The 13746-nt window shown below is 37.5% G+C and overlaps 1 long non-coding RNA gene across 1 annotated transcript in view; it reads left to right on the top strand.

Annotated features, from left to right (window-relative positions):
- Window positions 1–12847, top strand: part of LOC114133832 (uncharacterized) — a 28005-nt gene extending 15158 nt beyond the window's left edge. The window contains exon 3 of the long non-coding RNA XR_003593288.1: window positions 11973–12847. This is a non-coding gene — a long non-coding RNA (uncharacterized LOC114133832). The remainder of the gene's footprint in view (window positions 1–11972) is intronic.
- Window positions 12848–13746: the final 899 nt, after the last annotated feature.

Genomic DNA, 13746 nt, shown 5'->3' with positions numbered 1-13746 from the left:
ACTAATGATATTTCAGTGTCAGAGATGGGAAAATAAGACGATGAAATAAAACTGAAGGAGAAAGGAGCAGGAAGGAGTTGGCTCTCACTCAACATGACATCCTTTCACACCTATTACACATGTCCGCTCCCAGAACCATCCGCAGAGCTGTTCCACTGAAACCGGGCCCACTGATGAAACCGCTCCTACTTCATGGCTCTGCTGCTTCCTGCTCCAAATTCTCTGCATTATTCTGACAGTTTACTACCAGGGCTTATCCTCACAATAGGCCGAGGGTTGGCACACGAGCCGAGGGGGTAATCTCATTCGGAAGGAAAAGAGATCAGCATTTCACTGCAAAACATAAAATCTTAACAAGTATTTTTTGTCCCGTTTCTACTGCAAATATCTTAGTACGGTTGGAATAAGACAAAACTAACTCCCATGTAACCTTTCAGAAGGACAAAGGAGCTTGTTTTAAGTAAATAATTCCTTGATAAATATGTACTTGTTCCACCAGCAGATTATTTCACTTATAACAAGCCATTTTCCCATCTTGTTAATGAACCAAGTACGTTTTCATCAACTTTAAGGAATTCTTTACTTAAAAGAAGCTTCTATATGTTGCATTGGGATGCAAACAATTCATTGCCTAAATTAGTTCCAACCTGTTAACCAACAACATTTGCTTAAAACTTCTTTTAGTGTTGTAGTTTGGCCGCCATGCAGCAGAGGGCGCCGCTGGTCATTCTGAAGCAGAGCCAGTAGACACAGAAACAAAGATGGCGGAGCCATATCAGAAACGGGCCAAACTCCTTATAGTGGTGTCAACTTCTAATTCAGAACTTGCGGATGTGCTACGAAGGCCAGGAGATTATGACAGAGAAACTGAGGAGATAAACACAGAAAAATTGTAAAATGATTGAAAAATTATGATGCCAGTAAGAACAGTTTATTTTGAAATGTTTTGTGAGTTAATACACTTTGTGGAGCGAAGTTTTAACTTCCCTTCAATAGCAACCACAGAGAGTCATGCATGAGCATACCTCTGCTCACATCTTTTATTCCTTTCATGTTTTATTTTTCTTTTGTAACTTTCATCCCTAATCTTGTTGAAAAGTTACTTTTAAGTTAGTTTTGTTTAGTTCGTTTTCCAAATCTACTAATTATGGGCACTAGAAACTAGGCCAAACATAATTGATAAGACGCGTTTTCGCAGCGTTCAGAACAGAAATAAATTTCTATCCATTTGTCTGAAATGTTAGCAAATCCACAAATATCAGGACAGCACGGCTGTTTAAATCTCTTAGAGCTGAGTGTGTGTCAGCTTGTTGTGAAGCAACTTGACAAATCCTCGTCATGTTGCAAAGTTTCACCATTTAAAGCACAAGATCCTAAGTGCTGGCCAGCGTCCATAATAAAGCCACCCAACAAAAGGGAGATTGAGCTCTGCTGCACACAACTTTCCAGGGAAAATAACACAATTATAAGAGTACACAGACTGCTTCATTATTAATGAAGCTGCTTTTCAACTGCATCACTGAAAAGACCTCTAAATAATTCATCTCTATGGAGACGCATGTCAAATAAGTGTGCTTGGACACTTCATGAATATCAAATAAATATGCAAAACAAAAGGGGCCATACATCATTAAGCACACTTTTGGATAGCATTGTTAAGGTTTGTTACGATTCAGAGATCCTTGATTGCTCTCTGCCCCATCGTACTGGTGGCTGGTCTCTGATCCGATCTGGCTTCAAGCAACACTTCCTGATAAAACGCTCTGCAAGCCACAGCGACTGAGTCGGTGGATGTCTAATGATCAGTTTGGGGTGGGAAGGGGGGCAATATGGCTGTTAAATTCCCACTTAATGATGATCCTTGATTAGCTGTTAATAAGACATTTTTTTCATTAGTTAATTGAATAACTAAAATGGACCTGCATTGCTGGTGACTTTGGATTAGAGGAAGCATTAGAAGTTGATGAAGTGGAGAATAAAGGGCTGAGTCGTATCCTGATGAGACATTCAGCCATGAATGTGATAATAACTCTGAGGCTTCCAGAGTGAAAACATTCCTAAAAAGACTTTCAGGGTTGATGCACATGTGCAGAATGATTAAACACTGTCTAACTCTGCCAGTACTGCACTGAACCCATAAAGGATTTAATTACTTATTACTGTTTTTAACATTTAAACTGTAATTATGATGACAATCACTTCTACGTTCATTTTGTCTTGACATTTTTTTTGGTTTACAGAAACTTGAAGATGTTTTTGTGAGATCTGCTCTGCAAAAACACAGAATCGTATCAAGTTTAGGCTTTCTTGTAAATTTTCAGCAAAATAAAGCTGATAAAACTTCACTTAAAATTTCAAGTGAACAATTCTTGAATTTTAATAAGTGTTAGTTCTACTGGGAGATTTTTTCACTTATAACATGGGAAAAACGTTTTGTCTCTAAATCATCACTGATTGTTTCTCAAGCAGCTTGGATCCTTTAACCAATATGTGACTTTTCATAATCCTTTGCAAAAATACTACCTAATTTATATTTGTTATAAATTTTTAGTTGTTTATGTTGGATGTATGGACCAGAGCAGATGGAGGGAACTGCAACTAATGAAGATCCAAATAAAAGACAGAAGTAAAAGCAACACATCTAAAGGATTTAAATATTTCCCTCCAGTCAGTGGCGATATTTTATCGACGTTGTGTGTTTCTGTTTGTTCTCTATGGATAATAAAGCGTCCAGTTATGAATGCAGAACACATCCAGGGTCAGGGCTTGCTGTAAGTGTGATTGAGAGCAGATTCTGGTCGGACTGTGTGTGTGTTTATCAGGGAGGTCGGGGCCAGTTGTGGGCTCTCGGAGCAGCCAGGTGTGAGTCATGCTGGGCGTTCTCTCGGTTGACTGGTAATGGAGTTCAATCTGATCTCTCCTCGCCTCAGAGGCTTCGCTTCCTGGTCATTATGGACTTGCTAATTTTCGTTCTGAGCAGAATGTGTCTCTCTGAGCTGTTTTGACAGACAGCCGGGGTTTATGGGTATAAACATGTAGGTATTTATCCTGTAGGGGGCTTTAATTAGCATGCAAGCCAATCAATCAGGTTGGGAAACAGAATACGACATCACTTCCTCCAACTCCAACGCTTTCCACACATTTCTGCCTGTATTTCACTGTTTTCTGTTCTGCTGACAGTCAAAGTAAATAAAAGTCAAAACAAATTCATATCACAGATCTAAGTTTGTTCAAAAGGAAAAACGCTGACATAGAAAAATGCTGCCTTCTTTATGATGAATGAGGAAGTAAAAAAACGGTATGGTCAGGAATCCCAAAGCTGCACTTCTTCCACAGCGACACTCAGTACTGTCCCTGACATTCTGCCGTTGGCTTTCCATAGAAGTCTGCTACAAGTTCACCTCTACAGAAACACCGGATCATTCCTTCACGTGTAGGCTAATGTAACCGCTAGTTCCTGAAACGCTACACCTCATTGGTTTATGCTGGCAACTCTTTCAATTTTTCCCCTGCTTCAATTATTATTTTAATATTTCTACTTCACCTCTTTCTTTGTCTACAGCTACTCATCAACTATCCAACACAGGTTGGATGACAGAACCGTTGTGTGTCATCCAGGGTTGAATGGAAGAGGAGCAGATTTCAGGAGTGATATCCAGTTTCAATTCAATTAAAAATACTTTATTAATACAAGAGGAAAATTAATTGTTATGTTATATACAGTTGTAGATGCTAATTGTTGTGGGAAAGAAAGCTCTTCTGCAACAACGGTTGGCTACATCGTTGTTGTTAGAGATTTTTTGGTATTATCATTTTATTCTTACTCTAGTTCACCTTAAGTCTATAGATCTTAGTGATTTTCTGTTTAAAGTGATTTTCTGTTTAAAGTGATTTTCTGTTTAAAGTGTTCTCTTCTTTAAATGACCTGGAGGTCACTACTGTCTGTTCAACTTTACGAGAAATAGATAACACTGAGTTTCTCAGACTTTAAACCCTTTCGCAAGAACACCTCCTAATTTAATCAGTCGTATATTGTTTTCTTGACAGTATTGACCGAGATTTGAACCGGGCTCAGACCTTTGATCAGATATCACATCTGGACCTGGGTTGTTAGATGTTTGGGTTAGAAGCTTTACGACCTCTGTTGTTTTTCCTGACTGCCCCCTTGCCTGTCCTTCTTTGACAATAAAAACAGGAGTTTTTGTGAGAACAGGTCAGAACGCTCTGTAGAACTGATCGGAGGAGAGGTTTTGATAGAGCGTTCTCCTTTTGCAAAAGCTCTACATAAAATTCATATACGTTGTCTGTGGTTCTTTCTTTTATTTAGGTTCGAAAGGAAAATACCTATCAGTTGTTGCACCTGATGAAAGTTCTACTTTCGCTGGCCGTTTTATTAGGCACACCCCATTATTTGCCTGTTACAATGATATAGAATCTGTGACTCACATGACATTAAAGGCGGGTGGTATTATGCAAAATCAACTTGCTTTTAGCTTTTGATCATGTTATCGTGCCATTTGCTCACAAGAATCCAGAGAGTTGCTTTGGTTCTTTGATGCATGTCTGATCTCAGCTCCTCCAGACTAGCGAGCAGCAATTAGCAAACACCTGAAATTGCATTTTTGGTGTCAGAGGAGAATGACCAGACTGGTTTGAGATGATAGAGGTTCAACAGCAGCTAATAGAAATGGCTAACTGCACTGAGCAGCTGCCATGTGCACTGCAAAAACACACAGTCTTAAGTATTTTATGTCTAGTTTCTAGTAGAAATATCTTACTACACTTGAAGACAAAACTAATCTACAAGTAACTTTTCAGCAAGGTATAGGAACTTGTTTTAAGTCTATAATTCCTTAATATTGATAAGAGTAATAATTCCAGTGACAGATTATTTCACTTGGAAAAAAAAAACATTCCCCCCAAGTGAAACAATGCTTGTTTTGATCAATATTTAAGAATTATTGATTTAAATCAAACTCCTTTATCTTGCTGAAACATTATTTGTAAGGTAATTTTGTCTTACTTTAGATGTACTAAGATATTTGCCCTAGAAACTACACCACAAAACTCGTATAGAAAAATATTGTGTTTTTGCAGTGCAGACTGAGAACTTTGCTTTCAGTCTTGTTCTTAATTGAGACTGAAAACAGAAGGAGGATCAGAGTGGAGTTCATCTCTGCTCCATCATACCTTCACTCATGAACTAGACTCTAAGACAGTTGAACTCCTCCAGTTGAGGAGAGAGCGGTCAACCTTTTCCTCGTTTCTTCTCGCTTCTTGATGTTCACATGTACTTGTCACCAGAAGAGGATTGCTACACAAAAAAACGTTTTCTTTCTCCTCAGCCTACAGAGAAACGCTGTGCAACATCCAGTTGTAAGGAAAATATTTACAGTCCTGTGATTTGATCGTTTTTCACTTTTCCTCTCCCTTACATTTAACAGCTCAGAGTGAGGTGGGACGTATTGATTCATTCACTGTTTACTCCTCTCTTTCTCTTTCTTTTGAAATCCTTCTTCCCCTGCTGTACCCTACACACACACACGCCCACCCCCACACTCAGACCACACATTTCCCATTACATTCGTAGCATTTCATCACATGCAGACCAAGGCCGAGATGTGAGCTTTCAGTGCTGAATGGGATCAATTTAATTTGCAGCAGCACGGAGGAAAAACGAGGCCAGATCTGCACCATCCCCTTCATAATGAGCTGGCGCTAATCAACCTTACACTTTCCTTTAGGATGAGAAAAAACATCATTAATGTACAGTGAAGTACCTCGACGAAGCCATCCACTACATCATCCGCGGCAAATTTCACTTCCTAATGTTACAGATGGAGCCTCAGAGCAGCTACATTCCTGCCAGCTCAGTGTCTGTGTTTGACTAAAGAGTTTATTAAAACATTGTGATAAAACTGACTTAACTTGGATAAATAATACAATACAACCTTACTTGAACACAGAAAACAAGCTGCATCTTCTGTATCCGGGGTGATAATTTATCACCTCGCAATTACTGCATATAAGAACTGGTGTGAGTAATATTTCAGCATGAAAATGCATTTGCAGCAACTGAAGCAGAACAAATGTGTGAATGCAGAAATTGTTTTTCCCTCTTTAATGAGTATATATTTCTTGTTAATGAGTATATATCCTTTATAATGTGCTGAACAGCACCTTCTCTCGGATCTGTCGGCTGCGTTCGTCACCAACATTTTAAAACGCAATGCTCTGCTTCGCTTCAGCTCAGGAAAGATTCACGTCTAACTTTTTTCAGTCTGCACAGCACATTTCCGATTCTTTCCATGGTCTGGGAGAGTGGGGTCTGTTTTTGCTGATTCCTGTCGGGTTGTTCGGGAGGGCGAGGTGGGCCGGCGGCGCCACGGGAGCCAGAGGTCCAACGCACGTCGAGCCGCCACTCAACTTATTCTGTTAACGCACTGCATAACAATGTAAACCAGTCTGTTCTTAACAGCTGCAACTAGCTGAACAGGCCGAACGACAAACAACACGGACACATAAATTACAAAGAATCATGATTATGAACAATAAATGCATATGCTTTGGGAATTCAGATGATATTTTATAGTGTTTGCTTCCTAAACAAAATATGTAGACTTAAAAAAATGTTAAACACCACATGAAAGGCTTAGAAGACAAAAACCTGAAGGATTTTAAAGGGAACCTAGAAAAATAATTCATGACATGCTTAAAAAAATCACCATCACCAAAAATCATCATTTTTGGCAATAAGTTCATATTTATTGGTGTCTGGAAAACGAGCTGTTTCAAAAACCTCTCCAGTGAAGCCCACTCCATTACCTAGCAACTCCTAGCTAATGGAAGTTGCCTAGGCGGTGAGTCCATCCTGTTACCTAGCAGCCTAAGCTGAGCTCCAGCACGTTTGGTCAGCTGGTTTTACTGCTGTACAATGGCTGCTGGAAAAGACAAGTGTTTTGTTGTTGACCTACCATCCAGAAACCACTTGTTGCATTCTTGTTGATTGTGGAGGAGGCTCCTCTTCTGCTTTTCTAAATTTCATGGTTACAATACTGCGCAGACAATCTTACAAAGTATTTTGGGTCTAGTTTCTAGTTTAAATAACATAGTACACTTGAAGTAAGACAAAAGTAAACTGCAAGTAACTTTTCAGCAAGATAAATTAGCTTATTTTAAGCCAATAATTCCACAATATATATAAAAAAGTTTGTTTCACTGGCAGATTATTTCACTTATAACAAAATATTTTTTTACCATGTTATGAGTGAAATAATCTGCCAGTTGAACTTCTATGTTTTCATCAATATTAAGAAATTAACTTGAAACAAGCGCCTATATCTTGCTGAAATGTTTTGTCTTAATTTAACTGTACAAATATATTTTCACTGTATTACTAGGTAAGACTTTGTGTTTCTGCAGTGTAAAGGCCATCAACACAGAGTGGACAGAATAGCAGTGTGTGTGCAGGGGTGTGTGTTCGTGTGTTTGTGTGCTGAACAAGCACAATGACAGCTAAGCTCTCCTTCATTCAGTGTTGCTCTGCAGTTTCATCATCCAGCTCTCAGGTTTGATAGGCAGCTCCTCTTATAGCGAACCTGCAGAGGGGCGAGTCGCTGCTGAAATGAAACCCTCTTTATCAAATCGTGATGAAGTGCCTGAAGTGCACACAAGGCTAACTAAATTGCATATCCCTTCCGCTGAACTCACTACACCCGCTGCCATCTCTGTGCGCTGGTTTTTAAGACACAGGGGCTTTGTAGGTACAAACGAGATGAGAGAGGTGTTTCTCTGCCTTAAATCGCTGTGAAATGTGTCTCACTTGTTAGAAGCGCAGCTCGGTTCTAGCCGGGGGCTGAGCTGAAGCGTCTGAGGTATTCTGGGTCTCGGGTATCACACCAGAGCTGATGTGCACTGTCTCCGCCACACCTTGACAGTGAGTTTGTGTGACAGCTGATATAATGTGATTTCTTCTGTCCCCGGGGTCTGAGCTGATGATGGAAACTTCTGGGGTCTGCTTTGCTCGCTGGCGACAGCCATGACAGAAAGAAAGGGGGAAAAAAACAGCTCAGCGTGATGATCGCTGGCATTTTGGAGATCCCTCTGTCTGTGGCCTGATGCCAGCGCCTCGCACAGAAAAATTAGGCTCCTAAAAGTTGAGTTTGCCTCAGCTTGGGCACATCATCTTGCCGACACTCTGTCAGACGCTCTCAGCGTCTCCTTTTGCTCTATTTGAACCCTAAACAAATATTGCGCTTCATTCAGAACAATAGCATTTGTTGTACAGCTTTGTCATGAGCTGAAAGCAGCAGAGTGATGGCGAGGCGCAGGATGTGGCTTCAGCGGGAAGTGTGTCACATCAGGTGATGCAGCGGCACCTCATACCTGCAGGCAGTACAGGTCTCTGCTGTCTCTGCAGGTTGTGGACAAAAACAAAAGTAACCATTTCTGTCACATCTGGGTGTAAAAACAAAGAGTTTCCTTTTCCTGGTCCAGTGTGCAGCTGAGGATGTGTTGTTGTTCATGAAAGACAGAAACAAAATTAAAATCTGAACTTCTTTCTTTTCCATTAAAGTGGAAGTGACATGAATCAGGGGCGTGGCCACAGAAATCTGGCCACACCCACCAGAGATGTCAGTCACTTTGTTCAAATCGCACCGTACTTAGATTAGCACTTTTTCCACATGGCCTGTTAGTAAATGGCAGAAATACTCTTTTTGTTGTTTTAGAACCACCATTAATAATTTTTTTTTTTTAAATGGGACATTACATATTAATGACTAATTTCCATCTCTAGCTTTGGCAGGTTAATGTATATGATTTTTAATAATAGTAAGAAAAAGTAGCTCGAAACGCATAAAAAAAAACTATCCAGAATAAAGTTTCTTCATAAAGGAGTAAAGAGGATAATGAAACTGTTTGCAATTTGAAGTCTGTAACAGATCAATAATTTAGTTAATTTAGTTCAATAGTACTCATCAATTAGCCAATTAGCTAAACAGGCTAATTGTGTGCTTGTAAAATTAGCCTGTGCCTGAAGCTACAGTAACAAACACAGCTATGCTAAATAGATTAATGTGATTTGTTTGTGTAATTAGATAGTTTTGTTATTCACTGAAAAAAAAACAAAAAAACTACAGTACATTCTGATTAAATTGCAGTTTTAGGGTGCCACCGTTCTGCAGTCTCACCCATAAGAAACCTCTAGACACGGCCCTGTCAGGAACACCACACTTTTCTCTGCCACGACCTCCAAACAGCTTTAGCTTCTGGTTTCTGCCTTTGCATATTTTGCAGCAAAATATGCAAAAAGAACATCAACTGTTTTCTCTTGTTTGTTCACTATTCAATAATTATTACTTTCATTTACAAAAGTGCTGCTTCATGCCTTCTGATTTTAGTCACATCACTACAGTGGTGCAAAACTTTATTATCAGATAATATAGAATGACTTTTTTTGGCCTGATGTTTATGTCATAATATATTATCTGATAATAAAATTTTCCACTACAATCCCTCTTTTTGATTATTAAAAAATTTTATATTAATTCCATCAGATTTTATTTCCCCTCCACAGAGCTTCAGGGTTTTTTTTGGTTGGTTCTTTTGGTCTTTTTCTTATCAGAAACATTTGGTAGAAATTAAAAAGTCAGAAAATTTTACTAAAATGTATTCAGTTTACCATGTTCTGAAAAAAAGTGAAGTTATGGAGAGAAAAGGATTTAATCTTAATAATTAAACATCTTGTTATTCTACAGAAGCAAATAATCTATGAATTTTCAGGGATTAGCATCAACACAAAGAAATGAAGTTCTGTGAAGAACAAACATTGATGATGGAAATCATCAATAAGTAACAATCATTTCTGGAAATATTCTGTAGATTTAAAGTGGGTTTTTTTACACGTCCTGTAAAACTAACACTAACACATTTGAGAAACAGAACATGGTGATTTCTTGTATGGATGCTTCTTTGTTTAACTTGAGTAAAAATATGTTGAAGTAGAACTACTCTTACACAAAATTACACCAAGTATTTTTCATCTAGTTTCTGGTGAAAATTAGTTTTGTCTAATTTAACATGTACTAACTTCTAAGTCAGAAAGCTGTAGGAGCTTGTTTTAAGTCATTAATTTCTTAATATTGATAAAATTATACTTTTTCCACTGTCAGATTTTTAAACTTATAATATGGGAAAAATGTCTTGGTGTGAGTGAAATAATTTGTGCTTTTTAAATGAATATTAAAGAGCTTTTGAGTTAAAATGAGCTAAATCTTGCTCAAAAGTTACTTCTGAGTTAGTTTTATTTTATTTCAAGTAAGATATTTGCACTAGAAAGTATACAAAAATCCAACTTTTTGAGTTTTTGCAGTGTACTTGAGTGCAATTACTGGGTGCTCTGCCCCCCTCTGCTCTTATTTTTAAATTGATTAATCAGAATGACTCTTGAAGAGAAATAAAGGATTTTCATCAGATCTTTGCTTTTTGCTCAGACTCTCACCACTTTCACTGACAGCCTCAAAATAAGCCGAAGCTCGCTCCACCTAATAACTCCCCAGGTAGGGCAAAAATGCTGCTGCTGACATTGTTGCAGGCTTCAGTCAGCATTTAGACAGTCACTGCCTCATTTATGAAACATTGAATCCCAGCTTCCTTCCACACTTCCTTCCGGCGTTTTATTCCATCTAAATAATGCAGCCACAAAGAGTCATCGGGGGATCCATTATAGGGAGACTGATATAAAACGCTGGGATGCATGATCAGACACTCTTATCACTTTCACAGAGCATGTTATAGTGCAGGAGGGAGAACTTTGTATTGTCATGTCTCCTCTAAGTGCTCCAGCCTTTGCTTGATGTGATAACGATACGCAATCTGAGCATTTCAGAAAATATCCCAGAATTCCCTGGCCTACATTAGATCCAGATGATGTATGATGAGGCTGGGGAATGTGCTCATGGAGTGTGGCTAAATGACATTTCAGGGTTTAGGGGAAATGAACTTTATGCTGCAACACTTGAGTGAAGTGTAGGATGCCGTATAAATTCCATTGTAGAAAAATAAAGAGTGAATTTCCACCAAAAGATTTTGAGATTAATCTCAGAAATTTTCTAGAAAAAACAAGAATATTTCTGAGTTTGAAAAATCAAAATGCTAAAAAACAGAAATTTTGAGATTAGTCTCTGAAATTTTCTAGAAAAAGTGTAAAATTTTTAGATTATTTTCAGAAATTTCTAGGAAAAAGATGAAAATTTCTGAGTTTGGAAATTCAAACATTTTTGAAAATTTATGCGAAGAAAATCTTGGATATTTCTGAGTTTTAAATGTTGAAAATGTTGAATTTGTGGAAATTTTCTGAATTTTATGAGTTTTTCTAGAAAATTGAGAAAGAAAAAAAGAGAAATAAATTTCTACCAAAACAATCTTTGAAATTTTCTAGAAAAAAATGACAATTTCTAAGTTTGAAATGTGAAAATTCTGGTAGAAATCATGAAGAAATTTTAAGATTATTCTTAGAAATTTCTAGGAAAAGTAAAAACTCTGCTTAAAAAATTTCTGAAATTCTGAAGTCAATTTCAGTAAAAAAAAAAAAAAAAATCTTGTAAATGTAAAGTTTTTCAAAAGTAAAAAGTTTTTGACTTCTCTGAAATTTCAGGTTTTTTTCATAGTTGTACATAGAAAAAAAGAACAAATTTACACCAAAAAATCTCAGAAATTTTCTAGAAAAAAGTGGAAATTTCTGAGTCAAAATTGAAAAGTTTTCTACTTTTGAATTACAAAAAATTTTTAACTTTTCAAACAGATATTTTAAAAGACTTTCCTAAACATTTCTAATATTACTTTCAAAATGTGATTTTTTTTCCAAGTAAATTTTCAAATTCCCAAACTCAGAAATTTCCAAGATTTTTTTCTAGAAAATATTTTAAATGTCTGAGTGTTTTTCCCGAAAAGTTTCATGATTTTTTGTTCAGGCACTCCTCTTTTTTTCCTTGTACAATGGCCCTAATACGCCGTGGCCGGCTGTGGTCTTCACGGATGGCGAACTGAGAGATGAAATGAAAATCCATCCAGCATCAGCAGAGAAAGGGCACAGGAAGCGAGTATTCAACCAGAGCGGTGACGACACTGCAGAGAAATGTCATATTAAGATGGAAGCAGCAGAGAAAGCAGATGATTTATCTGATGTCTGCTCATTTTGCTCTCAGCAGCCTCTCTGAGAGGATACCTTTAATTACATAGAGGCTGCTGCTTGACAGCGCTCCATCATGTTGTCACAGGAGGCAGAAGAAGAGCGGCGGTGTCGACGTGGGCGCGCGCTCGCAGGTGGAGCCGCCACTAATCTCCACGTCAGTAATGAAGTCTGAGGCTTAAGTGTGGGAAGAGTGCAGGCGTCATCCATTAGTCTCATCCATTTCCATTAATGTTCACGGATTACTTATTATTCCCTGATTAATAAACACTCGGCAGGCTTGTCCTTATAGCAGCCTCAATAAGGACGGCTTCATGAATGATTAGTTTTAAGGCTATTAATATCCCAGACACTGGCATTCATAGCATAGCTCACCCTATGTTTTTGTTTTTTACATTTTTTTAACAGAAGCGTCTTTGAGAGGGAGAGACAAATTCAGGTTCATTAGTTTCTGGCATCAGTTTCCTCTTTCAAGATAACAATTTCATAAACAAGTCTTATTACCTTGGTATTTGGGAATCCTCCAGGAAAAAACAAGTAATCCAATTAGTGAACTGTGAGGCGCTATTGATTTGAGAAAAAAAAACATTAGCCAATCAATTCTGGACGAGTAATGAAATTCCTTTACTTTGTGTTTCAAGCTAGTTGGCGTGTGTGTGTGTGTGTGTGTGTATGTGAGCATAAATAAAAGTGTGTTTGGATTAAAAGCCCAACTTCATGTTTTACCTCCCAGACAACACCAGGAATGCACCATCCACTTTTTTCACTTCAATTTCGATAACTTTAAACGATTATTATCTTAAAGTAGTAAAAACAGTAGAAACCCAAACTATTGGTAAAAAGTATTAGCTTTTGTTTGTTTCTACTTTTTTGTTGCACTTAAAATCAAACAAATATGAATAATTTTATAGTATTTTTATATTGTATATGATGCAAACCTTCCAAAACGATTCCCTTGGTTGACTTTAAGGGTTTTGAAGTGGCAGAGCTGCAGAAATGACTTTGCAATCGTCTCCAGACTGTCAGTGACTTTGTTTATTGTCCATTCCTGATTTTGATCAGTTAATGACCCGATTTGTTGCTTTTTGAGATGTCTGAAGTCTGTTTCATGCTGCCAAACAGGAAAATAACTTTGCGTAGAATAAGGTTGACATGGACAGCGTTGTTGCCTTGATGAATGAAATCATCATTTGAAAACATTTTTGTGATTATCCGTTGTTTACTATTGGAAACATTCGCTTTATCACCGTACTGTAAGCAAACTCATGAATTATTGACAAAATGTTCTTTCAAATATATAGATGGGTATAATTCTTCTTAAATTAGCAGATTAAAACAAAATTTAAATATCAGATTATCTCTAAACATCGTAAAGTAACTTTCCTTGTGCTAAAACCTGCTCAGGCTTTTCCGTTAAAAACAATAATATAAACTTAAAAACGATCTATAAAACGGTTTTGCATTAAAAAACTAACCTCTTTATTAGGAACATTTCATTGCACTTGCAAACCTGTTTAGTAACGAAAAGAAAAGTAATTGCTTAGAAAAAGAAACGT

This window comes from Xiphophorus couchianus, chromosome 19 (assembly GCF_001444195.1).
Source record: "Xiphophorus couchianus chromosome 19, X_couchianus-1.0, whole genome shotgun sequence".
NCBI lineage: Eukaryota > Metazoa > Chordata > Actinopteri > Cyprinodontiformes > Poeciliidae > Xiphophorus > Xiphophorus couchianus.
The sequence above is the reverse complement of the archived record's forward strand: the minus strand, read 5'-3'. Positions and strand labels throughout refer to the sequence as shown.